A 26,805-nucleotide genomic window follows, 5' to 3' on the forward strand; every position below is an offset into this window, starting at 1 on the left:
GGCTCAGGTGGGCGGGGTTGTATATAATATATATTATATATACATATTATACATATTATATTATATATATAATATATATATATATATATATATATTCAGTTCGATTCGGTTTCGGTTCGGGTTTTGGTTTGGTTTTAGTGAAAACCATAACTAAACCATACCCATTGAAATAGTGTTCGATTTTTCCCCGAACCAAACCATTACCCAGTCAAACGGTTTTTAATCGCGTTGACCGGTTTGGTTTCGGTTCGGTTCCCCACGGTTTTGGTTGCAATTGCAATCCCTAATTCTGATAAAGCAACCCACTTGAAAGAACCACAACCACCGCCACCCAATTAATTATGGAAACGCAATTGCTGGAAGTGATCGTGGTGGGCGCAGGCCATCCGGCCTGGCCGCCGCCGCCACCTGCCTAAACCACCTCTCAGTACCGAACATCCTTCTGGAGAGAGAGGACTGCTTCGCTTCCCTGTGGAAGAAGAAATCGTACGACCGCCTTCACCTTCACCAGAAAAAGCAGTTCTGCGAGCTCCCCCACATGCCATTTCCGAGCTCCTTCCCCACATATGTTCCTAGGAAGCAATTTGTCCAGTACCTGGTACATTTCTTACCGTCAGATCAAACCCATGTACCAGAGACTGGTCCTGTCTACAAACTACGACGAGGTTGAGAAGAAGTGGAGAGTTAGGGCGAGGAATGTTGGTTCTGACGAGGTGGAGGAGTACTGCGACAGGTTTCTGGTGGCGGCGACCAACGAGACCAACGATGCGTTCATCCCGGAGGTGGAAGGGTTGAGTGATTTCACGGGGGAGGTTATCCACTCAACTGAGTTTAAAAGTGGAGAGAAATACAGAGGGAAAAGGGTGTTGGTTGTTGGTCTGGAAATTCTGGCATGGAGATTGCTCTTGATCTGTCGAACCATAGTGCCAAAACCTCCATAGCCATTCAGAGTCCAGTAAGATCAGATTTGTTTTCAATATTATACACTTTTGATTCATGCTTTAATTAGCTTAATCTCAAAACAACCTCAATTCTTCATCGAATGTTTGTCTAAAAGGTGCCATTTTAATTAAGATTATTTGTCACTGGCACTTCTTAATGATTTCCATTAAATATTTTGTTGATGTTACCATATATATCATTCTATATTTATGTACATATATGACGGACTTTTATGTAAAATAGAATGCCATGCTACTGCCATAGCTCCTTAATATTGTTATATTGACAAAACAAAACAATTATCAAATTTGTTTTTAATTGCCCAAGTCCTAGCATCTTATGTGAATTTTCATACAAAACACCTGTATACGTATGATCTCTTCTTCTTCTTCTTTTTTTTTGGGGGAGGGGGGGGAGGGGGGGCTTTCTACGTGAAAATCATTTTGCAGAAAGACACGTTAATTAACGTTAGAACTACGAAATGATATTACGAAGTATTCTGTATGATCATATTTTTCTTTGTTTAATGAGTGATTCTGATAGGAATTAGAACGATCATGTGTTTGGTGTTGGCTTTTTGGCTCCCTCCCATATCCCACATCCCACATCAGTGGGCAGTGGAATGGGAGGGGTCCTTTTCTTCTATAAAAGCACCCATCCCCCCTTTGTATTAGGCATCCCACAAGTTGGTATTTATTGCACTTGTATCCCTCAATTGTGTGTGTTTCTCTTATTACACATTTTGTATTTTCTCTCTTTGATATTAGTGAAATTTTGGAGGTGTTCAAGGACGTAGGCTATATTGGTCGAATCTCATTAATTTTCTGGTGTTCTGTTTATTTTTATATTCAATAGTTTTGTCGGGTATTATTTTTTGTGCTTTTGATTTTGGGAAAAATTGTCTGATTTTCCCAACAATTGGTATCAGAGCCCAAGGTTCTTAGTATGCTCTGTGGTTGCAGTTGAGTCTCATCTTCCACATCAGAAAAGATCCTTTTTTGGCCAAGTTTTTCTTAGTATGCTCTATGGTTACAACTGTGTCTGATCTTTCACATCAGAAATATTTTCTTGGATTGTCCATTTTGATAACTATTGAATATAGAAGATAGCAGAGATGGAAGGCGAAAAGAGTTCAGAACAATCCACATCGGGAGCTTCTTCTTCGTCCACTTGGGTGAGGAATCTGGCGAATACACGAATTGCAGTGGAGGTGTTTAACGATTCAGGTCATTTCGGCATGTGGCAATGCGAGGTTGTAGACGCTCTCTTTCAGCAAGGTCTAGACATCGCCATTGAAGAAAAGAAACCAGAAGATATTGAAGAAAAAGATTAGAAGACCATCAATCACTTGGCGTGGGGTACAATTCGATCATGCTTGTCCAGAGAGCAAAAGTATGCATTTTCGAAGAAAAATTCTGGCAGTATACTATGGAAGGCATTGGAGGAGAAATTTTTAAAGAAAAGTGGTCAGAATAAGCTCTACATGAAAAAAAGATTGTTCCGCTTTACTTATGTTCCTAGTACCATGATAAATGATCATATCACTACCTTTAATCTGTTGGTAGCTGATTTGATGAATTTGGATGAAACGTTCAAATATGAGGATTTGGCTTTGAAGCTGTTGGGATCCCTTCCCAAGGAGTTTGAATTTCTTGAGACGACTCTGCTTCACGGGAAGGTTCAGGTGTCTCTTAGTGAAGTTTTTGCTACTTTGTATAGCTAGGAGTTGAGAAGGAAAGATAAAAAGGAAATAATGCATGGCGCAGCAGAAACATTGATTGTAAGACGCCGTTCGCAAAGCCATAAGAAAGGAATGAGAGGGAGATCCAATTCGAAACCCAGACCGAACAAAGATGAGTGTGTCTTTTGTCGGGAGAAAGGCCATTGGAAGAAGGACTGCCCAAAGTTAAAAGCTAAAGGCAAATCTGATAAAGGGAAAGCCGTCTCAAATGTTGCTGAAGTTGATGATGAGGATTCAGACCTTTCATTAGTTCTTACGTCTTCAACAAGCTATTCTGGTGCTTGGCTTTTGGATTCAATTTGCAGCCACCATATGTGTCCCAAACGGGACTAGTTCTTTGACTTTCAAGAACTTGATGGAGGAGTTGTTTACACAGCAAACGACACACCTTGTGAAACAACCGAAGTTGGCACAATCCATTTGAGGAATCATGATGAATCAACCAGAATACTGACAAATGTAAGATATGTGCCGAGTTTGACAAAGAATCTCATTTCTGTGGGAACATTGGAGTCTAAGGGATTGAAGGTAACTGCAGAAAATGGAGTTATGAAGGTGTTCTCTGGCGCACTTGTAATGTTGAAAGGTAAACGAAAGAAGAATAACTTGTATTACTATCAGGGTAATGCAATTATTAGGACAACAACAGTAGTAGCTTTAGATGATGACAGGGATACAGAAGTAACCAAACTGTGGCATGTGCGTTTGGGACATGCAGGTGAAAAATCTTTGCGAATTTTAGCCAAGCAAGGATTATTGGAAGGCGTCAAGACTTGCAAATTAGACTTTTGTGAGCACTGTATCAAGGGGAAGCAGACAAGAGTGAAATTTGGCACTGCAATCTATGATACCAAGGGTATTCTAGATTATGTTCACTTAGATGTGTGAGGACCATCCAAGACAGTATCTATGGGAGGTAAACACTACTATGTGACCTTTGTTGATGATTATTCCCAAAGAGTATGGGTGTATTCTTTGAAGAAAAATGATGAAGTGTTGGGATGTTTCCTTAAATGGAAAAATATGGTGGAAACTCAAACTGGAAGAATGATCAAACGACTCAGAACAAATAATGATGGTGAGTATAGAAATGATCCATTTAAAAGGTCTGCCAAGATGAAGGTATCGTTCGACACTTTACAGTTAGAGATACACCACAACAGAATGGGGTGGCAAAGCGCATGAACCAAACATTGCTGGAGAAAGTTTGGTGTATGTTGTCCAATGCTGGGTTGGGCAGACAATTTTGGGTTGAGGATGTGACATATGCGAGTCATCTCATTAACTAGTTGCCATCAACTGCTATTTATGGAAAAACACCTTTTGAGGTATGATCTGGAAAACCTGCTAATGATTATAATTCCTTACATGTATTTGGTTCCACTGTATACTATCATGTTAAGGAATCTAAGTTGGATCCAAGAGCAAAGAAAACACTGTTCATGGGGATCACTTCTGGAATAAAGGGCTATCAGCTCTGGTGTCCAGAATCAAAGAAGATAATCTTTAGTAGGGATGTTACCTTTAATGAATTTGCCATGTTGGAAAAGATAACAAATGAAGTTGTGCAGGAGCTTGATGATACTCCACAGCAGGTAGAGAATACTCCAAAGAAGGTGGAGTTTGAAAGAAGAATTGACCCAGCAATGTCAGATGGAGACACTCCTGTGGCAGAGGAGTCGTCAGACGGAGAAGAGGTTCCAACCCAAGAACCTCCCCAACAACAAGAATCAATAGCAACAAGAAGGCCACAATGAGAGATTTGAAAACCTGCTCGATTTATCGATTTAGTGGCCTATGCATCTCCAATTGTAAATGATGAAGTTCCTGCCACTTACAATGAAGCTGTCCAAAGTTCAGAAAATGAAAAGTGGAGGAAAGCTATGAATGAAGAAATGCAATCCCTTAAGAAGAATGAGATATGGAGGCTGGCCAGCTTACTGAAGGGAAAGAAGGCAATTGGATGCAAATAGGTATATGCAAAGAAAGATGGATTTCCTGACAAGAATGATGTTCGCTACAAGGCAAGGTTAGTGACTAAAGGCTACGCTCAGATGGAAGGTATTGATTATAATGAAGTGTTTTCTTCAGTTGTGAAACATTCCTCTATTAAAATACTGCTGGCCTTGGTAGCGCAATTGAATTTGGAATTAGTTCAAATGGATGTGAAAACTGCGTTTCTACACGATGACTTGGAAGAGGAAATCTATATGACTCAGCTAAAAGGATTCAGAGTTGCTGATAAAGAAAATTGGGTTTGCAAACTAAACAAATCGTTATACGAATTGAAGTAATCTCTGAGGCAGTGGTACAAGCGATTTGACAAGTTTATGTTGGGGCAGAGGTACACAAAAAGCAAATATGATCACTGTGTGTATTTGCGCAAGCTATAGGATGGATCTTTTATTTATCTTCTCCTATATGTTGATGATATGCTGATAGATTCCAAGAATAGTGGAGAAATTGAAAAATTGAAGGCTCAGTTAAATAAGGAGTTCGAAATGAAAGATTTAGCTGAAGCTAAGAAGATTCTCGGCATGGAGATAATCAGAAATAGGAAAAGATGAAGGCTTTGTTTGACTTAGAGATCATATCTAAAGAAAGTACTACAACGTTTCAGCACGAATGAAAAGTCAAAACCTGTGAGTACCCCGTTAGCTCCTCATTTCAAACTTAGTGCATCTTTATCTCCGAAGAGTGCTGTGGAATAGGAGTATATGTCAAAGGTTTTGTATGCAAAAGTTGTTAGTAGCTTAATGTATGCTATGGTGTGTACAAGGCCCGATATTTCACAAGTAGTTGGAGTTGTGAGCAGGTATATGCATGATCCTGGAAAGGAACATTGGCAAGCTGTGAAATGGATTCTACGGTATATTCTGAACACCATAGATGTTGGCTTAGTATTTGAGCGGGATAAGAAAGTGGATAATTGCATAGTTGGTTATTATGATTCCGACTATGCTAGTGATATGGATAAACGTCGATCTATAACTGGTTATGTGTTCACGTTAGCAAAGGCACCGGTCAGTTGGAAGTCTACCTTATAGTCTACAGTTGCTCTATCTACCACAGAAGCAGAGTACATGGCAGTTACAGAGGCTGTGAAGGAAGCAATTTGGCTTTATGGGTTCCTTGATGAACTGGAAATTGGTCAGAAGTACATTAAGGTACATTGTGACAGTCAGAGTGCTATTCACTTAGCAAAGAACCAAGTTTATCATGCAAGGACGAAGCACATCGACGTAAGATATCACTTAGTACGGGAAATTCTGGAAGAAAAAGAGATTCAGATTCAGAAGATCCAACTGCTGAAAATCCTGCTGATATGATGACTAAGGTTGTGACAACAGTCAAGTTCCAACATTGTTTGGACTTGATTAATATTCTTAGTATTTGAAGTTGGCGCTTCATAGCGCATTTGAAGACACTACTGAGGATTGATTCTTTGAAGAGATTGTTGAGGAATTTGGATGGGATTTGGGAGATTCGCCAAGGTGGAGATTTGTTGTCTTTTTGGCTCCCTCCCATATCCTGCATCGGTGGGCAGTGGAATGGGAGGGGTCCTTTTCTTCTATAAAAGCACCCTTCCCCCTCTTGTATTAGGCATCCCACAAGTTGGCATTTATTGCACTTGTATCCCTCAATTGTATGTGTTTCTCTTATTACACACTTTGTATTTTCTCTCTTTGATATTAGTGAAAGTTTTGGTGGTGTCCAAGGACGTAGGCCATATTGGTCGAACCTCGTTAATTTTCTGGAGTTCTATTTATTTTTATATTCAATAGTTTTGTCGGGTATTATTTTTTGTGCTTTTGATTTTGGGGAAAATTGCCCGATTTTCCCAACATTTAGAACATGCAGATTCACATTATATCAAGAGGAATGATAAACTTGGTTGTGGCTCTGGTGAAATACATCCCATTATACGCTGTGGACGCCTTGCAAGTGATGCTTAGCTGACTATGCTATGGAGACCTAACCAAATACAAGATTCAAAGGCCTACCGAAGGGCCTTTTTCCATGAAACTCAAATATGGCAAGTACCCGATTATCGACGTTGGAACTTGTAGCAAGATCAAGTCCGGGGAAGTTCAAGTACAATAATTATGAACTACCACCTGACTAGTTATTAAGTTATCGTGGTAATGGTGTGTCTTACTGTATATGAACGCAAAACTTTAAACCTTAAACTGTATGAACAGGTGTTGTCGGCAATATCAAGGGTGAATGGAGATGATGTAGAGTTTGAGAACGGTAGATCACACCCATTTGACGCGATCATTTTCGCCACCGGCTTTAAAACATCAACACACAAGTGGTTGTGAGTAAGAAACCCAAAGGCCACTCCAAAGAACATTGCGATCAATCCATACGAATCTCTTTCTTTGCCTACTAGCTACTTGTTCTTATTTGTTTGCTTCTGGAACAGGGAGACGATTACCTGTTGGGGGAAGATGGGGATATCAAAGCTAAGCTTTTGTAACATCCGATAATTCGGGAATAATTAATAATTATTAATTTAATCAAGAATAACTAACAATTATTAACTTAAATTGGGAGCAGTTAATAATTATTCATTATTATATTTATGGTGATTATTGAATATTTATGGGTTTAAAGGAAATATTAATTTGTTTTTTGTTAGAGTGATGGATAATTAATTCTCGAAAAATTTGAGGTATAAGAGTTATTGATAAGTGGGGTGTATGTGGTAATTTTTGGAAGCAATGGGGTTTAAATGTAATTTTCAAAAATTGTGGTGGGGTTGCTTTAAAATTAATTTGGTGCATTTATATGTTGAAGATGGTGGTTAGCGTGGGTGGTAGCGCGCGAGGGTGGCTTCAGTGAGGACGTGGGTTCGATCTGCGGAGGCTGCGTGCGCTGGGGGACAAAAATTGCTTACTTTTTAGCAAACCCAACCCCAAAACAACAGACGATGGGCACAGTCTAGGCTCCCATGCGGTAGCATCTGATGCTTCTTCCTTTTTTCCTTTTAAGACTAAGAACAATGTGTAAATGGCATGGTTGAGTAGCAACGAAGGTAGGAAAAATCAGAAGAAAATGAAGCATTGCGCAGGGGCTGTTTTGAGGAAAAATTCAAGATTAAATTTGGTTTAATCCAAGTTTAAATAGCCAGGTAAGTGTGGAAACGTGTATTAATTAATCTATACGATTGAAATTTTATTTAGGGCATGATTTTTGCTAATTTTGGTTGAATTAAATTATTTTTTAGCATGTATTAGCAAAACAGTGTATGGGCGTAAAAACGTTGAAAACAGCTCATTAGAGGCCAGCTCCCTACTCCTTGCGAGTCTCCTTCGATTTATGAATTTCATTTCCTTCCTTCACCTAATTTGGTTATGGAAATTATTTATTTATGTTATGGATATTTATTGTGGGAATTAAATTGAGTTAAATTAAATAGGAGACTTATGGGGTATTATTCGATAAGTGCTTATGGGGTATTGTATTGCCCTTACTTCCTAAAGAATGATGTCAAACCTGATTGGGGCTAGATTCCTAGTGAGTCAGTTGTGGTTATGGGTGCCTTCTGGGGTGAGTTATTATAACCGGGAGTCTCGGGATATGTTCATGTGAGTTATAGGGTGTGGGGTACAAAGCTACTGATTGTTGACTATTAGGTCGTGACAATTGATGGCTGGATGTATGGGCATCAGCTATCAGCTGTTACGAGAGACTATAGACAGGTTGGGTAAGCTGGTACCGCCGGACATCCACCCTTGATGTGTTTGTATCATGATGTGGTTGTGGTTTCATGTGGGTGTAAGTGGTAATAACAGGCGGTGTGAGCTGTCGTCCGGTGAGGTAACATGTTGACTGTTTGGTGACACTGGGGTGAACCGTCATCGAGCCGAAGACGGTTATCGACTAGTTGTTCCTAGTCACGAATTGTAAACCGGTACTTGGTCACTGTCGACTGGCTCTACCATTATGTGGCATATTGCATGATATTGTAGTGTAGGGGTGTACACGATTTGGTTGGGCTAGTTTTGGGCCAAGAAAATTCGTCGAACAGCACATGCAGTTTGAACCTCTAAGCAAACCAACTGGTCTGACTTGGTGAGGAGAAATCGCACCATAGATTACGGTGCGGTGCGATTCGATTTCCCCGGTTTGCTAGAAATGCAACAACTCCCAATCTAGTTCACCATCACCAAACTTCCACACACGCTCATCGACAAAGATTTGCTCCAAATAATAAAAGCTTCGAACCCATCTTATTTTAGTCAGGATATTGCAGTACCTTGATCGAAATGGCGTCGTGAGCTGGTCTGGTGCAGTGGGCGGCGGGGGTTGGTTCGTCATAAGCTTTGTCGCTCTGGCTTCAGTCGGTGTTTGGGTACGACGAGTGGGTCAAGTCCATGTGCGTGGTAGCGGCGATCGGAGAGAGGATGGGTCGATTCGTCGCAAGCTTCGTCACTCTCGCCTCGATCGGTGTTTGGGTGCCGCGGGTGAGTTAGGGCCAGGTGCGTGGTAGCGGCGACCAACGAGGGCATGGGTCTGTCGGTGAGAGACCTGGTGTGGCAAGGGGTGCGTTGCCGTCGCCGATGCATACAGAGGAAGAGGGGGAGAGACGAAGAGGGGGAGAGAGAAGTGATTTGGAGATTTAGGGTTACTGGGTTAAACACCCCACTACCCTGTCGCGTTTCTCATTTTATAATTTATATTTTATATTATATATATATATTAATATAATTAAAGTATAATCGGGCGATTCGATTTCAAATCAAACCGCCAACCTTCAAACCATGAAACCGCAGTTTGGAGGTTTTCCAAACCGCACCAAACCGCCTCTTTAAAAAAAATCGTGCGGTTCAGGTACGGTCCGGTTTGGTGCGAGCGATTTCCGCGACCGATTGATTTTTTTGAACACCCTTATTGTAGTGCATGGAATTGGGCTTACATTCATTGGGAGTCATGCTTTGTATGTACGAGAAAGTGTGCACATTGGCATAACCCCGTTGGCCTACTGAGTGCCGATTTGGGTATGATAGGTGAGCATGTGCATTTAGAGCATTTTTCCTATGTGAGTTCTTATGTGGGCATAGCATGGCTTGATGCTTGGCTTATGGGGGCCTTGTCATCATGTTAATGCTGTAAGAGCCATTGCATTTATTATATGTTACATTGCATGGTTACCGTTTGATATGGACTGCGATATGGAGTTGACCCTCGATAGCTATGAGTGGGAGCTGGGCTCCAAATAGCTATGACTCAGGCCTCATGTGGATTATGTTGTGGGAGCCTCAGACTCATGAGCTTTGTGCCAGCCAGTTCATGGTTGTGGCAAGTTTGTATGCTAGGACTTGGGTGCTAGAATGTACATTTTTTATGTGGGCCCCAGAGACCATTATGTGCATTGGTATATATTTGTATTGAGCACTGGACATCCTATTGCACGGTATGGCATGGTATTTCTATATGCAGCATTACACTTTGTGGGATGTGTTCTGGGCGAGGGATGTATTCCCAACATTGTCATTATTATGTTGAGAGGCATATTTCGATTGTGGTTTATTTCTGGTTTATTCTTTCTTACCTGCATTTGGTGGGATGCACTTCAGTGTGGAAGGTCTATACCTAGCCTTACCTATATTCTTTTGTTATGCTTGCTGAGCCTTGTGGGTCATCTTGTTTTTAGCATCATTCCAAGTGTTGGAGCTGACGTCGTGGCTAGACACTTTGGTGTGTCAGTCGTAGGTGACTGTGTGTACAGGGCAATCTCGACTCCAAAGATCCGTGAAGTGCGAGTTATGATCAAGGGCTCAGTTATTGTGGCTTGTTTGGTTTGATTGGTTATTGTGTTGTTATGTATAATTAAACCCCTGAGTAGTGTGTTTCATATTCATTTACCTTCCGTTGTTGTATTATTTGGGGCAGAACCCTAGCCCATGTATTTGGGATGTTAGTTGGTTGTAATTAAAAATTGAGAAAATTCTGGGTCGTCACAGCTTTCCAAACCACTGGAAGGGAAAGAATGACCTATACTGCGTAGGGCTTGCGAGGAGAGGACTATATGGCGCTGCCATGGATGCTCAGAACATCGCCGCTGATATTAACAAAGCTCTGTTTCCCGAGAGATCGAACTTGAACCCAAACCCGAACGAGTAACCACCAATAAGGATCTTAAAAAAAATTCATGTGTTCTTATCTAAAATTGTTATTTGAAGGTATACCAATAGATCAAACACAAAGGCGTATAATCCATTGACTTGGTGAACTGGTATATAAATACCTCTAAGATCAAAGTCGAGAAATTAACCTCTTATATATTTTCCTTTTTTTATATATATATAAGATATTTATTTAAGAAATAAGGTTTGCAACAAAATAAAAATCGCTAACAAATAAGGATAGTAGGAGTATTAGAGATTCGAATTCTTGTGCCATCTTAGAAAACAAAATTATTGCTGGGAGATAGCATTAATTGAAAGGCATCGCAATAAGGTTGAAAAACAACAGTAAAACTAAAAGGTAAATCACTCACGTGAGGGTAAGGTTATGGTGTGTCTTATCGCCTCTCTAGGAGTCCTGCCTGCACGATGTAAATGTGAGGTTCATGGGAAGGGTAGTCGTTTCTCGAAAGTTCACTCCAAATGTGTATAAATTGTAAGCGCATCTGAATTTACCCGAAAGATAAATCAGGAGGGAAGGTTGCTCTCCCTAAAATTTGTCAAGCAAAATTCGAATATTTGGGTTATCAAAAAAAAAAAAAATCACTAACAAATGATGGTACTCAAACTTTGATATAAAATAATTGAACATGGTCACGTATAGCTAGAGAACGAGGAAGGAGGTGTTTGTCTTTGAATGGGCAGGTGAATTGAGTTGAATTGAGATCTAAACACTCTTTGGTAGGTGTTTGGTAAATTAAAAAATGGCTAAAGTGGATTGAGTTAGATAAGTTGTGTTGGATTCAAGTCAACCTCATAAAATTCTTTCAGTTGAGTTTAAGGCCCTCGAATGCATAGTCAAAAAAATTTCACCCCGACATTACTAAAATAAACTCATTTCACCTCAAGCCCAAGCAAATCCTAATCAAATAGAACCCCAAATTATTTTTTATTAAAATTGCTATGTTATAGGTAAAAGATCAAAATAATTTTTTGGATTAAAAAACGTAAATTTTTCAGGGGTCATGCACAAACGCGTAAACTAGATAATTCTGACATTCAAAAATCACTCTAAATATTTTAAGAAAAAAAATAATTATCCATAAAGAATTCTAATTCTAAGAGGATTTTAAAATATTGGGATAAATAATCATTCATAAAAAAATTTATCTAAAAAAAAAGCAAGATAAACGTTATTTACAAGTGATAAATGTCATCCATAACAATTTTAATCATAACTGGATTAGAAAAAATAAGGATAAGCGTTATTTATAAGAATTTTAATTCTAACAAGATTAGAAAAAATTAAGATAATCGTTATTTATAATAATTATAATCTCAGATTAATTAAAATTATTTAATATCCATCTATAAATGAACAGTCACTCATTCCAAAAAAGGTAGTCTCTAATACTAGTTTTAATATAGTTTTCATTATCTTCAATGTATAACTTAAGTATTAAATTATTTGCACAGATACCTTCTCGAGCCTTCTGATTGTTTTCTTTTTTGCAGGTTTAGGCGGTTTGATGACGACGTTTTTAGTCAAATAAATTTATTATTGTATCTAGATAACAATAATTGTTGTCATTTGTGGAAAACGTCCAAAAAGTCTAAAAATACAATAACGACTCTTATAAAATTTCAAGTCACAAGAAACTAAATCAAATAAATTGAGAAAGAAGACATTACATGTACTTGATAATCTCATTAATGTCTTAATTGCTCCATTTAATACCTATCACTTTTTTCTTTTTTAATTTTTACTTTATACATATATGTATAAAAAAAATTGAAAAAGAAATCAGGAGGCCTTATAAAGCTTCTCGTTGAAGCTGGGGAAAAAAGAAATTTGGAGGCATTGAATAAATATATATATATGTATATATTATATATTGTAAAGCTTCTCGAGGAAGTTGGGGGAAAGTACGCTGTTATGTGTATATATTATAGTTGGCGTTATTCTGCATGATACGCATGTTTTCTTGTAAATAAATAATAGTAATATTTAGATTATATTTTTTTTTAAATATTGTTAGTATTAATTTTTAATTTTTTTTGGAATAAATTTTTTTTAGACTATATTATAGATTTTGTTAGCTTTGTAGATTAGTGTAAAATATTTTCTGTTATTTTATTCTTATTGTTTGATTTTTTTTTGTACAATATATATATTATTAAATTTCAGTATCATAGTTGGATGATTTTTATTTTTTTTTTAAGATTTGAATTGGATTTGTGAAAATAAATAGTATACTTTCAATTAAAAAAAAGCTTTAATAGACATAAAATGAACCTACAGTTATAGTTATGCATATTTTTTTTATTTGTAATTAATTTTTAATATAGTAACATTGTTATTTTAATTATGCACCATTCAATGTTTCTTAGTAAATGAATGAGTATAATTAAGGTGTGACTATTGATATGCCTTTTGTTGATAATGGCTGAACTTTAAGGGCCTGTGGCCATCTTTTCCATGGAAAATGGTCATTTTCCACCCAAATTTCAACTTTTGAAGTGTTTGATTGATCAAATTTTTCATAAAAAATCTTTTTTCACTTAGGGTCGTATGACCCTCTTTTCTCACTTTTACTGAAAAATAAATTCCCATGGGGGGGAGGGGAGAGAAATTGTTTTCAAGGCAAATGCATTCTTATTCCCGACCCTCCTTCATCCTTAGAGCCTGCAACAACTGGGAGATATATATACACTCTCATTTGATATCCTCTTTCATCTGGTGTTACTGGACCATCTTTGTTGACAGAAATACACTTTTATTTATGTCAACAATGCACTCTCATTTCTGTGTATATATATATACACACAGAAATGCATATATATATATAGAGAGAGAGAGAGAGAGATTGACAGAATGAGCGAGAGAGAGCAACGATGGAGGCAATGAGGGAAGCAGAGAGAAGAAGTGGATTTGGGAGGGAGAAGGGAGAGAGAGATGGGTAGCGAAGATGGCAGTGGTGGCGATGGCCGCTGCAACTAGCGATGGCAGCGGTGATGGTCGCTACAACCGGCAATAGGGGGAGGCAAAAAGGATAAGTGGTTTTCCTTACTTTCAATAACTTGAATTTCAACTCTAACTGTATAAAACCTACGATTTAAATGTGATGCAACTTCTTAAGCTATTTAAGTAAGTCCATAAGGGAATGGAATTATGATGTGATAAAAGGTTAACCTATAATATAATTATCATACGTAAAAGATATGAAATGAACATTTCAGTCATTACTTTGACCTATAGTACTTCTAGATTGATATAAATTTTTGTTACACCTGTTGAGGAGAATATGAGGTCTTTTGTTGATAGGAAAAAGTTAATAATGTTCTTTGTATAGTAAATTTTAAAAGTATTTAAATGTAAAGCATCAATTTTTAAAAAATTTAATAAGAAAATATAATATTTGTTTATTTATAATATTATTTATCTTCGAATTTTTTAATTGTTGTAGAAGTGACGATGATGATGAAAAGACCCTGTTTATCATTGTCGAAACTGAAATCAAAAGTTTCTACTAGTTTTCTCCACAATATCACTTTTATTGTAGTTACATTGATGCCACAAAATTTGCATGATATTAAATTAGTTATACGCAAATACCTTTATCGGAAACGAAATATAGTATAGCAATCTGTTTGTAATATTCTAAAATTTGATTTTCAAAAGGTTTGGAAAATGAAAATCTTGCTCATCAGCAAGTACATGGAGTTTCTTTTTTGCAATGTTTCATATTATGCCAACGTGGTCTTATTGACTCCCACCAAGCAGTTAATGATATCTATAATTTGTGCATGAAATTAGAATTAGTAGTTTTTTTAAAATTATTCATAATTATAAAATAATTTTTAATTTTTGATTAATTTCTCCTACTTGTTAGTGTTGTGTTGTCATTCACTAATACATACATGCTTTCTTGAGTCATGAACTGGAATACATGTCTTGGGATTTAAATAGCTTCATCATGTAATTTTCTCACATATGTTATAACCATGAAATAAATCCTGTATTCATTAGGAAGTGATTGATATTGTCATGTTGCAACAACTTTGAAGTTTTTTTAATTCAAATATAGAGCCTTCAATCAGTAGATGTCTATATTGTTCTTCAAATTTCCCTCTTCCAAATTCTCTGTCTTTCTCTCTCGATCTTCCTCTCTCTCACTTCTTGTTCTTCAAATTCTCCCTATTCTTTTTCTACTAAATTTCCCCCTCATTCTTCCAATTTTCAATCCAAACTCTAGGTACATGACACTCGGCTACAAGAAATGATGGTAGAGGCCCTAATAAGGAAACAAAAGTTTTCCTTTCAAAGTAAATTTGTGGTCTTTAACCGTGAGGGTGTTAAGGAGGTAGTGAATGTGGGTCCCATGGTGAAAAACAACATGTTGTCGCTAGTGGCTGGGGGAAAATCTTTCTATAAGGGCAGATCGAGAACCATGGAGTAGGGAAGGCAAGCTAGTCTATGCTATAAATGTAGATAAAGATATGTACCAGGCCACCAATGCAAAAAGAAATTATTGATGTTAGAAGGAGACGAGGAAGTACTAGCAGCCGAGGAAGTAATAGAGGAGGAAGAAATTATGGAGGCTGAAGAAGAGGATGGGGAGATATCCCTATATGCATTAAGGGGTTTGGTGAACAACAAAACAATTAAAGTGGAAGAAGGGTGAGGGTGGGCAAGAGTAGTGATGACACAATGCCCAACGAAGAAAAAGCTACAACAGAAGAAATCCATGGCAGAAGGCCAAGCGATGATGGCCTATGGTAGCAAATAACGGCCATGAAAGGCCGACAACTATGAAGCAAGATCGCAAAAAATCAGTAACAACAGAGTGTGAAGCGGCAGTGATGGAAGCCCGAATGGCGGCAGCAATGGAAGCAACGCTCAGTGATAGTTGCTCCTTATTAATTTAATATTTTAAATTCGATCCATTAACTCTTAACAGTGACATCATTAACTCTTAATGAAGATTTCAACCTTAATCACTTAGTCAACTACCATACCTGGATATGCGTGTGACCTTCTAGATTCACTACTAAGTAACAATCAGGACATGTTAAATTCTTTGACACTGACCAATTATTTTGGTCTACAATGAGGATCTCTCCATCTCCTCTATGTATCCAGAAAGACCATGAGTGACAACTAACATTATGTCAGGGTGATTCCACTAGTAATAAAGTCTTACATTAAAGAGAACCTATTTGGACTTATAATTTTCGTATACTATAATCCCTCCATCGAATAATATCCTGATCGAGTGAGAGTCATAGATTGATAAAACTCACTAACTCAATAGCTATGCGAAGATCAGTGTTGTTGTATCATATTTTTGGTATATGAGAAAATGTGTGTGATGCAAGATGTTTCAAAACCAAGGTTTTATGTTTCGAAACACTGTTCTATTATGTTTCTATACATATTCGAAATGCTCTTTGATATGTTTGAATAAATTTAATTTTTTTATGTATCATGTTTCAAAACATCAGTCTGTCATGTTTCTAAACATGTTTCAAAATGTATATTGATAAGGTCTCAAGTTTTGCTAAATCTATATGCTATGTTTTGAAACCTATTTGAAAACTAAGCTTACGTTTCGAAACCTATATATATTTCGAAACCTCTGTCAGTAGTGTATCCTTGTTAAAAAAAATTTGAAATATGTTTCTAAAGTATGTTTCGAAACCTTCTTTTCATATTTCGAAACATCTGACTCTGTCAGAAGAATTTTAAAAAATTTTGTAATGCTTTTGCACTTTATTTCAAAACCTATTTTTAAAAGCCTATTTTTGAAATTATCCTCATACCCTGATGATTTAATTTCAAATATGCTTTAAGTGGAGAATAAAACCAAATCATTTTATTTTTAAATAGATGTTTTCCACTCATTTTGTCTCTTGGTGCATATCCAGTTGTAAAGATTGTATGTTTCGAAATCTCTGTGTAAAAATGTGTTGTTTCGAAACCTAATAAGTATGTTTTGAAATCTACTTCTTTTATTTTGTCTCTAACGGTTATAATTAGCCAAAAGTCTATCTTTTTGTTATATATATCAACTCTTTGAAGACAAGAAAACTCTTTCTCACAAGCATACACAAGTTTACACATCTACAAGAGATTTTTGCCACAAGCACAAGCGAACGAAGCTCTTCTAACGAACTCTCAAGGGAGATCCTTTCAATCATTCCTTTGTGCGCATTGTGGTGCAAAAAGGAGAAGCAAGCCAAAACCAAAGCTCTCATTCCTTTAAGCTTTCCTCACTCCATACCAATAGGTTTGTTATAACTATTTGGTAAGGTATTTTAATTACATTCAAATTATTGGGTTGTAAAAGATAAGTGTTATTTATCTTATTGTAAGGTTGAGTTGAGCCCGTAAAAACTCATTGTGTAAGGTTTTAATTAGGGTGAACCGTAGTAAAACCCTTGGTGTCATTGATCGCTACTGAAAGTGATTGTGGTTTGCAAATCCTTCAAGTGAGTAAAAGCTTAAGGTAGTGGAGTAGGCAAGTTTTCGAACCACTATAAATCTTGTGTGTACTTAATTTCTCATTCCTACTTGTTGTTATCCTTGTTCATGTTTTTTAAAAGAATCGTTTTTGAAAATCCAAAGGAGTTTCAAAATTTGCAAATCAGTGAGTAAGATTTCGAAACATACCTTAATAAGTTTCAAAACATATCTGTCAGTAAGTGTGATTTCGAAACATACTTATCTATATTTCGAAACATACTTAACAGAAATGTTAGTTTTGAAACATAGTGTCCTGCAAGCCAAATTTTTTTTGCTGGCAAAAATTTACTCAAATCCCAATTTACCTCCCCCTCTTGGGATATACTTGCCATTATATAGAACTAACAAGTGTGGTGTGATCGAGATGACATCGAAACTTCTTCTAACATTGAAAACACTTTCCAATCAAGCGTACACTGGTCAGGGGGGGATATAAAAGTAGCAATGGCACCAATACCCAAAAGGTGGGTGAATTGGGTTAAAAAAAATTAAAACTTGAAAAAAAATAAAATTCAATGCAAGTGAGATTTTTAGAAGTGAATGAAACAATAAATGAAACAAAAGTATAGACAAGAGATGGACACAAGAATTTACAGTGGTTCTGTTAGTTCTATGTAATGGCAGAAATATCCCAAAAGGGGGGGTGAATTGGGATTTGGGTGATTTTAGACAAACTTGACGAATTTTAGCTAAGCAGGATACCAGGTTTCGAAACCTGAAGAAGTATGTTTCGAAACTGACCTCTCTGTTAAGTATGTTTCGAAACACAGGTGAGTATGTTTCGAAATCTTACTCACTGGAAGGTATGTTTCGAAACCAACTGCAGTATGTTTCGAAACCTTGTTCTCTGATTAGCTTATTTTGAAACTTCTTTTACATTTGAAAAACGATTCTTTTGAGTGCACTGATAGCACCAATAAATCAATAGGACGAACAAGACACGGGCATACGAGATTTATAATGGTTCGGCACCCTCCTACTCCACTACCTTCAAGCTTACCCACTTGAAGGATTTTCAACCACAATCACTTTTACTTAGTGATCAACACACCAAAGTTTTACCACGGTTCACCCTAAAACCTTACACGGTGAGTTTTTATGGCTTAACTCAAACCTTCACCACAATGAGCTTTTTCGGGATAAACTCGAACCTTACGACTTGTGAGTTTTAGGCTCAACTCAAACCTTTACAACTTTAAATGAGATAAGTAAAATTTATCTCTTACAGCCCAATGGATTTGTGTAATGAAAACGACTTACCAAAACTCGGCTGTACAAACCTCTTTAGTTGAAGATTGGAGAGTATAGATGAAAGAATGCTCTTAGCTTGCTTCTCCTTTTTCACTTCACACAGCACACTTTGAAGATGGATACAAAGGATCTTCATAGAAACCCTTCTAAACTGTTTTCGTTCACATGTGCTTGTGAGTGCAACTTGTGTTTCTTTTGAGTATAGATAGATAAGTGCCCGGCTCTTTCTTGTCTTGAGTGTGGTGTCTGTCTTTGCATCTTGAGGATCTGCTATATATGTGTTGGAAAGCAAAGTTCTGACTTAAAATAACCATTAGAGACAAGTTCAGGAAAGTAGGTTTCGAAACATACATATTGCATTTCGAAACATCAAAGAACTAGACCAAGGTTTCGAAAATGACCCTCAGGTTTCGAAACATCACAGCTTCCAGCTAGACAAAGCACTTAGAGACACAAAAAAGTGGGAGACAAGATTCTTAAGGAATCTTATGGACATTTGAATATAAAATAGATCTCTACTCAACCATTTAATAAATCAATTTGCAGGGCATGGAGAAAACATTTTAAAATGAATTTAAAGCCTTTTTATTTAAGTAAATGTTCAGCTCCCATGCTGCATTGTTTTGAAAAGATTCTACTGACATATAGTCAGAAGTTTCGAAACATAGATGAGAGGTTTCGAAACATGCTTAAAAAAACTTCTTTGAAAAACATTAAGCAACTTATAAACGATTGAATGTTCTGCAGCCAGAGACTTAGGTTTCGAAACATGCTTCTTAAAATCAGTATAGGTTTCGAAACATGATATACAGATTTTGCAAACAATGAAACCTATAAGAACAGTGTTTCGAAACATAGACACTTGGTTTCGAAACAACATACAAGCATTTGGATTCTTTCAAACATACAAGGTTTCGCGCCTAAAATCTCTTTATGCATTGTTTCGAAATATGACAACCTATTTCGAAATATGATTTTCTTCAAAGACAAATTTCACAACAAACACTTTTTCTCATATACCAAAAAATATGATACAACAGCTTCGACTTATCAAGTTTAATCCACTACCTTAGCTCTTCACTAAGATTTTGAAATCAAATTCACTAAAACCCCCTACTCAAATCAAGTAGGTCCTCTAGTCCAATGACTAGGAATTATAGTTCCTCCAACACACTGTAGGCTCTCTAGCTCTTGCTAGGAAAATATAGAATAAAATGAAATAGAGAGTTTAAGAGCTAACACTCTTAGTTATAAGTTCTCTCAACAATAAATAAGAGGCTTGAATGGAAATGAACACTTGAATACAAAGCCTCAAAAAGAAAACAAGAGAGAACAACAACAATTTAAAGCACGATTAAATTTTAAGCACTTGGTAGTTGAGCAATGAATGTTCTTGAAGCCTTTAAATGATCCTTCAACCACCTATTTATAGTTGATGGCGAAAACTTCCAAAAATCGGACCGTTGGGGAGGTTGGTTGAGCATTAAATGCATCCAAAAACTAGTAGTTACTGATTTATGCAAAACAAACTGTCAACAAAATAGATAAGTTAGTCGACAGATTCAAATGAAAAGCAAGACCTAATCGACAGAATGAGATCATCTGTCGATAGACCTATTTCATTGAGTCTGTTAGTTTACAAAGCCTAAGGCTTAGTCGACAAAAACAAGCACTTAGTTAACAACCTTTAAGAAATGTTTGCTTCGCAAATTTAAAACATTTGGACTTAAATTCTTTTGGAAGACCACATTCATTTGAGATTACTTAAAGCTTCATTTTCTTATATTTGGAGAATAGTTTGAATTTTGATGCTTTATTTTTCCAATCTCCTAAAGCATGAATAATACTCAATTTTTAAAACACTTTGATACCTAAGAACTTGGTACCTTGAATCCTCTCCAATCATCTTGATACTTCAAGAATAAACAAAAAATGAAGAGAGACTTTTGAAGAACATATCATATGTCACTTTTGAAATTGATTTTTGAATAACTTAGAATCATATACTTTGTTTTTAAGTTTAATTGACATATAACTTGTCATTATCAAAACAATATTCACAAAAGTAAAATATCAAGGGGTTTCTTCAATTAGAACCACCACTGATCGTATAGGATGTTCATCTCATATACGAAGTTGACAGATTCCATTAATAATCACTTGCCTCCTTATGCCACTATATAGGAACCACACAGTGCATCTTTCACCCGGTAGCCAAATGATTCTTAGCAATGGCAAATCCCTAACATCGACATACAAAACAATTGTGTTGTCTCTAGTTTGAGAACCAATAACACAATCGAAACCTATTATAAATCATAGATTCTATCAGCCATGTGATCTATCATGCGCGTCACATTCGATAAATGTTCAACTAATATCTACTCACATGTCTATTATATCCATCACATGGATTATGACATACGACTCACCATCCTTTATCATTAGTATCTTATACTAATCAAATGTAGTAAACCATGGGTCAGTCCGTAATTGATTACTCATAGCCCTTTTTTGAGAAATCTAAGGGCCGAGAATCATATTAAGAAATTCTTAATCCGAAAGTTTTTGTCACATATTTTTAGCACTTAAGAATAAGACTTCGACAAAAAATCTAAGAGTTCATTCATATGGTTGATTGGAGAGATATGAATGAAAATATGACCTTAAAATATGAAAATATATTTTATTATATTTGGAAAAATTATATCATTAGTTCCTTAATTACAACTGCTAAATGCTATCTAAATCTAGTATTAGGGTACTAACACTAAGATCCATATCCCTTTATAAATAAGCAATCACTGATTGTTAAAAATGTGTGTCTCTAATATGGGTTATACAATTTTCATTATTTCAATATCTGATATAAATATCAGAGTATTTGCGTGGGAACCTCTCTACACCCTCTAATTATTTCTTTCTTATAGATTTAGACGGTTTGACTGTCATTTTCAACAACAAAAAAAAATATTTTTTTGATAAATGATGTTTAAGAGAAATTAAAAAAAAAAACGAGATGACTAATTAACCTAGCCATCAATTAAGTTTGCATCTCTCTCCAATTTTTTTTTTTTTTTTTGCAAGACCGTCTTTAATTTTTAATGATAGCTACTGTTCATATTATTATTATGCATAAACTCAATAAATACGTGTATAGCAAGTCACAAAGACAGATTGATTCGCATAATTGAGGAGAATAATTAAAAGAAAAGGGAACTTCCCCATTGGATGAGCTTTGGAGGTCTCCTCTTGGCTTGAGCTTGCTCTATTTTGTCATTGCCAAAAAGCCTGGCACCTTTCCTTAGAATGGGACAAGCAAAGATCTGGCCAAGATCCTCATGTCATGTCCCACACGCTTCTGCTGCTGCTTCTATCGTTGCCCTGCCAATTTCACCACTTTCTCACGTCATTTTATGTCCACTTATCAGCCAAGAGTTGCCAATTTTGGTTCTGGTTCTCGTCATTCTTTTTTTTTTTTTTTTCCGGAAGGTCTTTGTTTATTATGTATTTATATAATATTGTTTTTATGAACATTTATATTACATATAACTTTAACATAATAATAGAATATAGTTATTTGTTACTTATTTGATTTATTTCAAATAAATATAAGATGGCCTATTTAAAAGACTTAAATGGGCCGAGAAGACGATTTCATAAGGTGATTTCGGTTTAAGATGGCCTCCAAATAATTTAAACTAATTAAGTGGGCTGACCAGGCCCAATATGTTAAAATAACATTGGGCTTGAATTAGGTCTATTGGGCTTAAAAAGACCCAAAATATTTTAAAGAGGTGAATTTGGACTTTAAATTTAAAAATGGCCCAAAATCCTAAAACGAGTCCTCAAGAAGCCCACCACAAAGATAGTGAAAAGATATATGCTTGTTCACACAAGGCTATTCAACAATCAGGGGAATTGATTAAGTCGAATTACTTAAAAAACTATTTAATATATGCACTACCCACCCCCCCACCCACCCACCTACATATGACCATCGCTAAGTGTCAAGTCTTGATTTATACCCAATTAATGTTACTCGATTGAATGAGATTAGATCAGTTTTTTCCACACTTTACACCCAATTTGGAAGAATGGAGGAACAATCTACCTACAATTCTAGAAAGAGAAACGCAATGTCTATGCTAAGATCTAAATAAGACTTTTTTTTACTGAAATTTCTATTCTAGAATAATCTATTACTAATGACTCTAGAATATTCTATTACTTACTAAACAACATAACATTACATGACTCTAGACTTTTCTAACAAAATTAGAACACTCCAGAACATTACAAAATGATGTAGAAGATACAAGAATACAAAAAGACTTATCAAAATACTTTAGGATAATTTAAAATAATTTTAAAAAGTCCATAGTTGTTGTACCACATACAAAAAAATAAAATTTTTTGAAGCAAAATAATCCCTCAACAAGACTTTGTGGCAGTATGCTTTAAGACAATTCATCTCAATGTAACAAGACTTTGTGGCAAAGAGACCTCATGGTTGTGTGCCTTAAGACGAATTATCTCGACACCAGTAGGACTTATGATAGTGTGTCTTAAGAGAAATTATCTCGACATAACAAAGCCTCGTGGCAAAGGGACCTCGCGGTAATGTGCCTTAAGACGAATCATCGTGGCAGAGTAAGCCTTTTGGTGGAGATGGGTCTTGTGGCAAAACTTAAGTTTTCTCTCAACAAAGCCAGGCACCCTAGTGGCAGTGTGCTCCTATGTGAAAAGGTTGGGCGGCAAGGCTAAGGCTCGCGGCGAGAGCAAGCTTCATGGCAAGGTAGGGTCTCGTAACAAGACAAACCTCAAGGTAGTGTGCCTTAAGTCGCGCAAAAAGAAGCCCTCACGGCATAGAGAATTGTGGCCGAAGGCTTGCGGCATAAGGGCGGACGTTGCAAGGGAGCTTGTTGCATAGAGGCAAAGGTGTTGCATGGTGGTTCGCGATAAAAAGGGCTTGCAACAAGCAGCCTTGCGGCAAAGAGCTGAGGCGTTGCATAATGGCTAAGAGCAAGAAGACTAGTGGCAACATTGTTCGCGGTAAGAAGGCATACGGCAAAGGGCTTGTGTCAATGTGGCCTTGTGTCCAAACACCTTGCAACATGGCAATCCTCGCGGTAAGGGCCTTATCTTAGCAAAACCAAGATCCCCACTCAACAACTGACATGTGTTAACACCTAGCAGCCTTGGGAATCACGCCCTATAAATACCTTGTTACGGGACATTGAAAAGGACTTTCGAATTCAATAAAATTTTGACACATTGACTATGTTTTTACGATTTTTCTTTAACAATTATCTTCATCCGGCACTGACTTAGGCATCGGAGGGTCATCGCTTGTGAGGATTCCCGCGAGCCTTTTAACCTATTTTTAAGTATCAACATGGCAACATCTTTGGAATGAAAGTCCTTAAGGCGAACACTTTTACGGCAAGATATTTGAGGCAAACATTCCTTGCGACGAGATTCTTGAGGCAAAACATCCTTGAGGCGAACGTCCTTAAGGCGAAAATCCTTGAGATGGACACCCTTGCGGTGAAAATCATTGAGGCGAACATCCTTATGACGAGATCTTTGAGATGAACATCCTTGTGGCAAACATCCTTGAGGCGAACATTCTTAAGGCGAAAATACTAAGGTGGACATGCTTGCAGTAAGATCCTTGAGGCAGACATCCTTGCAGCAAGATCCTTGAGGCGAACATCCTTGCGGAAAAAGTCCTTAAGATGGACACCCTTGTGGCGAAAATCCTTCAGGCGAATATCCTTGCGCAAGATTCTTGAGACGAATATCCTTATGACAAGATCCTTGAGGCAAACATCCTTGTGGTAAAATTCCTTGAGGTGAACTTCCTTGCGACAAAATCTCTTGTGGTGAATGTCATTGCGACAACTTTCCTTGTGGCAACCTTATTTCACTAGACACCAAACTCAAGTGCCTACAATAGTTAGTCCCATGTCATAAAATTTAATTATTTTATTTTTGGCAACAATAACAGTTTTCTAGACACTCCTAAAAATTTTAACCATTAAGATTCTTCTTGCATTTCCCTTACATCACATCTACATCATCTCCTAGCAAGTCTCAAGATGCCACTCTACCAATCTACTCGTTATGTGCATCCTAACTTGCCACTATGTAACAACTGTGGCCTGTACCTAGCCTCGTGTCTTGCCAACTTTCCTACCTATTTCGTCTATGCACACCATTGTGGCCTTGCGTGCCATCTTCCTTCAACATTTTCCCAAGAAGGCTCTAATTTTTTGTTAAGCCTCCTTGTCATCTTCTAATGCACCCAAGCAAGCTCTCCAAGGCATTGCCATGTCTTGCCCCATTCATGGCTCACCCTTTTGCCCCAAGGCGGAGCCCAACGCTTGCCACATGGCCTGTTTATTTTGTGTAGCACCCTCGTGCACTTGACTTGCTCTTTCCTCCCTGATCTGCCCAAGGCTTTCTTACCCCATTTGCTTGCTCCAATGAATCTTTGCCTTGCCCAACCCCCTGGCAGCCTCACTTGGCTTGATTCTTGTTTTGTAATTTAGGCCCAACACATAAGCCAACTCCCAGCTTGGCTCGATCACTTTCTCGCCAACTTGGCCTACGACACCAGCTAGCTCCCAGCTTGGCCTGATTCGCACCATCTTAACCCTGCCAAACACAATCACAATCAAAGTACATATATTTATAAACTATTTATATGTACATGTTGTAAAAATACATTACTGTGAAATTAAAATTTTCTAAAATCTAACTACAAACTCAAATGAAAATATATATAGATATATTTGCTATGAACTACAAATTTTTTACAATATACATATAAATATAAAATTAAACTATATACAAAAATATATTAATATAAAATATATTTATATAAACTAAATATAACCTAAATATATAAATAAATATATTTTCTATACATAAATATAAACCAACTAAATGTACATAAACTATACATACAAATATTCACACACACACACACACACATATATAAACTAAATAAATATACAAATAGCCTTAACTAGAGGTAGATTCACACACATATATATAAACTAAATAAATATACAAATAGCATTAACTAGAGGCAGATTTAATAACAGATATGAGGAAGGGTTGATCTCAAATTCATAAGTCATTTCAGCCATTCTTTTCCCAAATAGGCTAGATCTAGAAGACAAATATGGAGATGGGTTGCAGCCTGTAGCTGCCTCCCCCCCTAAATTCGTCCCTAACTTTAACTCATAAAAAATAATAGAAACCTCCCTTACCATTAAAAATTATGTAAATTGATCATTTTTCCCTGACTTTTAAATTAGTCCCCACTTTCCTACTCTCTCTCTCTCTCTCTCTCTATAGATATATATATAATATTATAATTATAAAAGAAGTTATATTTTTAGTTAAAAAATATGAATTAGAATATATATTGTTAAAATATAAACTTAAACTAAAGTATATATAAATATATTTATAGAAAATATATAAACTATTGATATATATACTAAAAAAATAACCTACTATGAAATTAAAATTTTCTAAAATAACTATAAACTTTAATAAAAAATATATGTAGATATATTTTCTATGAACTAAATCTTAAAAAAATATAAATATAAATTAAACTATATATATATATATTTATATAGTCTAAATATAACCTAAAGATATTTTCTATACATAAATATAAACCAAATATAAATCAAACTAAATGCATATAACTATATTTACAAAAATTTGCATATATATATATATAAACTAAACAAATATATAAATAATACATTTGATTTTTGTTGAGTTTGCTATTATAATGTGTCACGACCCGAAATCTGGTATGTCATGACCGGCACTAATCCCTAGGCCCAGCGGCCCCAAAATGGACTAGTAAGCCTCTTCTCTAGCTCGATTTAAATAAAACAATATTACTGACAAGATATAGAACATGAATAAAATACCAATTCACCTTCTAACATAATATCTCAATATTTCATATACAGCAACTGTACAAAATAAGAATATTTATCACACTGCTGTCAATAATACATACCCGATCCCGTATCTCGGGCCCTTGGCACAATTATGTGCCAACAAAAATAAAGACAAAACATCAGACTCTACAACACGTGTATGTCCCCACAGAGCATCCTATAATACATCCGAAATCAAAAGAGGGTATGATATCATATCAGAAGATCTGC

At 36.4% G+C, this 26,805-nt stretch overlaps 1 pseudogene; it reads left to right on the top strand.

Moving 5' to 3' along the window:
* The first annotated feature begins 341 nt into the window (after positions 1–341).
* Positions 342–10,816, top strand: LOC127805599 (probable indole-3-pyruvate monooxygenase YUCCA10; annotated as a pseudogene).
* The last annotated feature ends 15,989 nt before the right edge of the window (positions 10,817–26,805 follow it).

Source organism: Diospyros lotus, chromosome 7, assembly GCF_014633365.1.
Source record: "Diospyros lotus cultivar Yz01 chromosome 7, ASM1463336v1, whole genome shotgun sequence".
NCBI lineage: Eukaryota > Viridiplantae > Streptophyta > Magnoliopsida > Ericales > Ebenaceae > Diospyros > Diospyros lotus.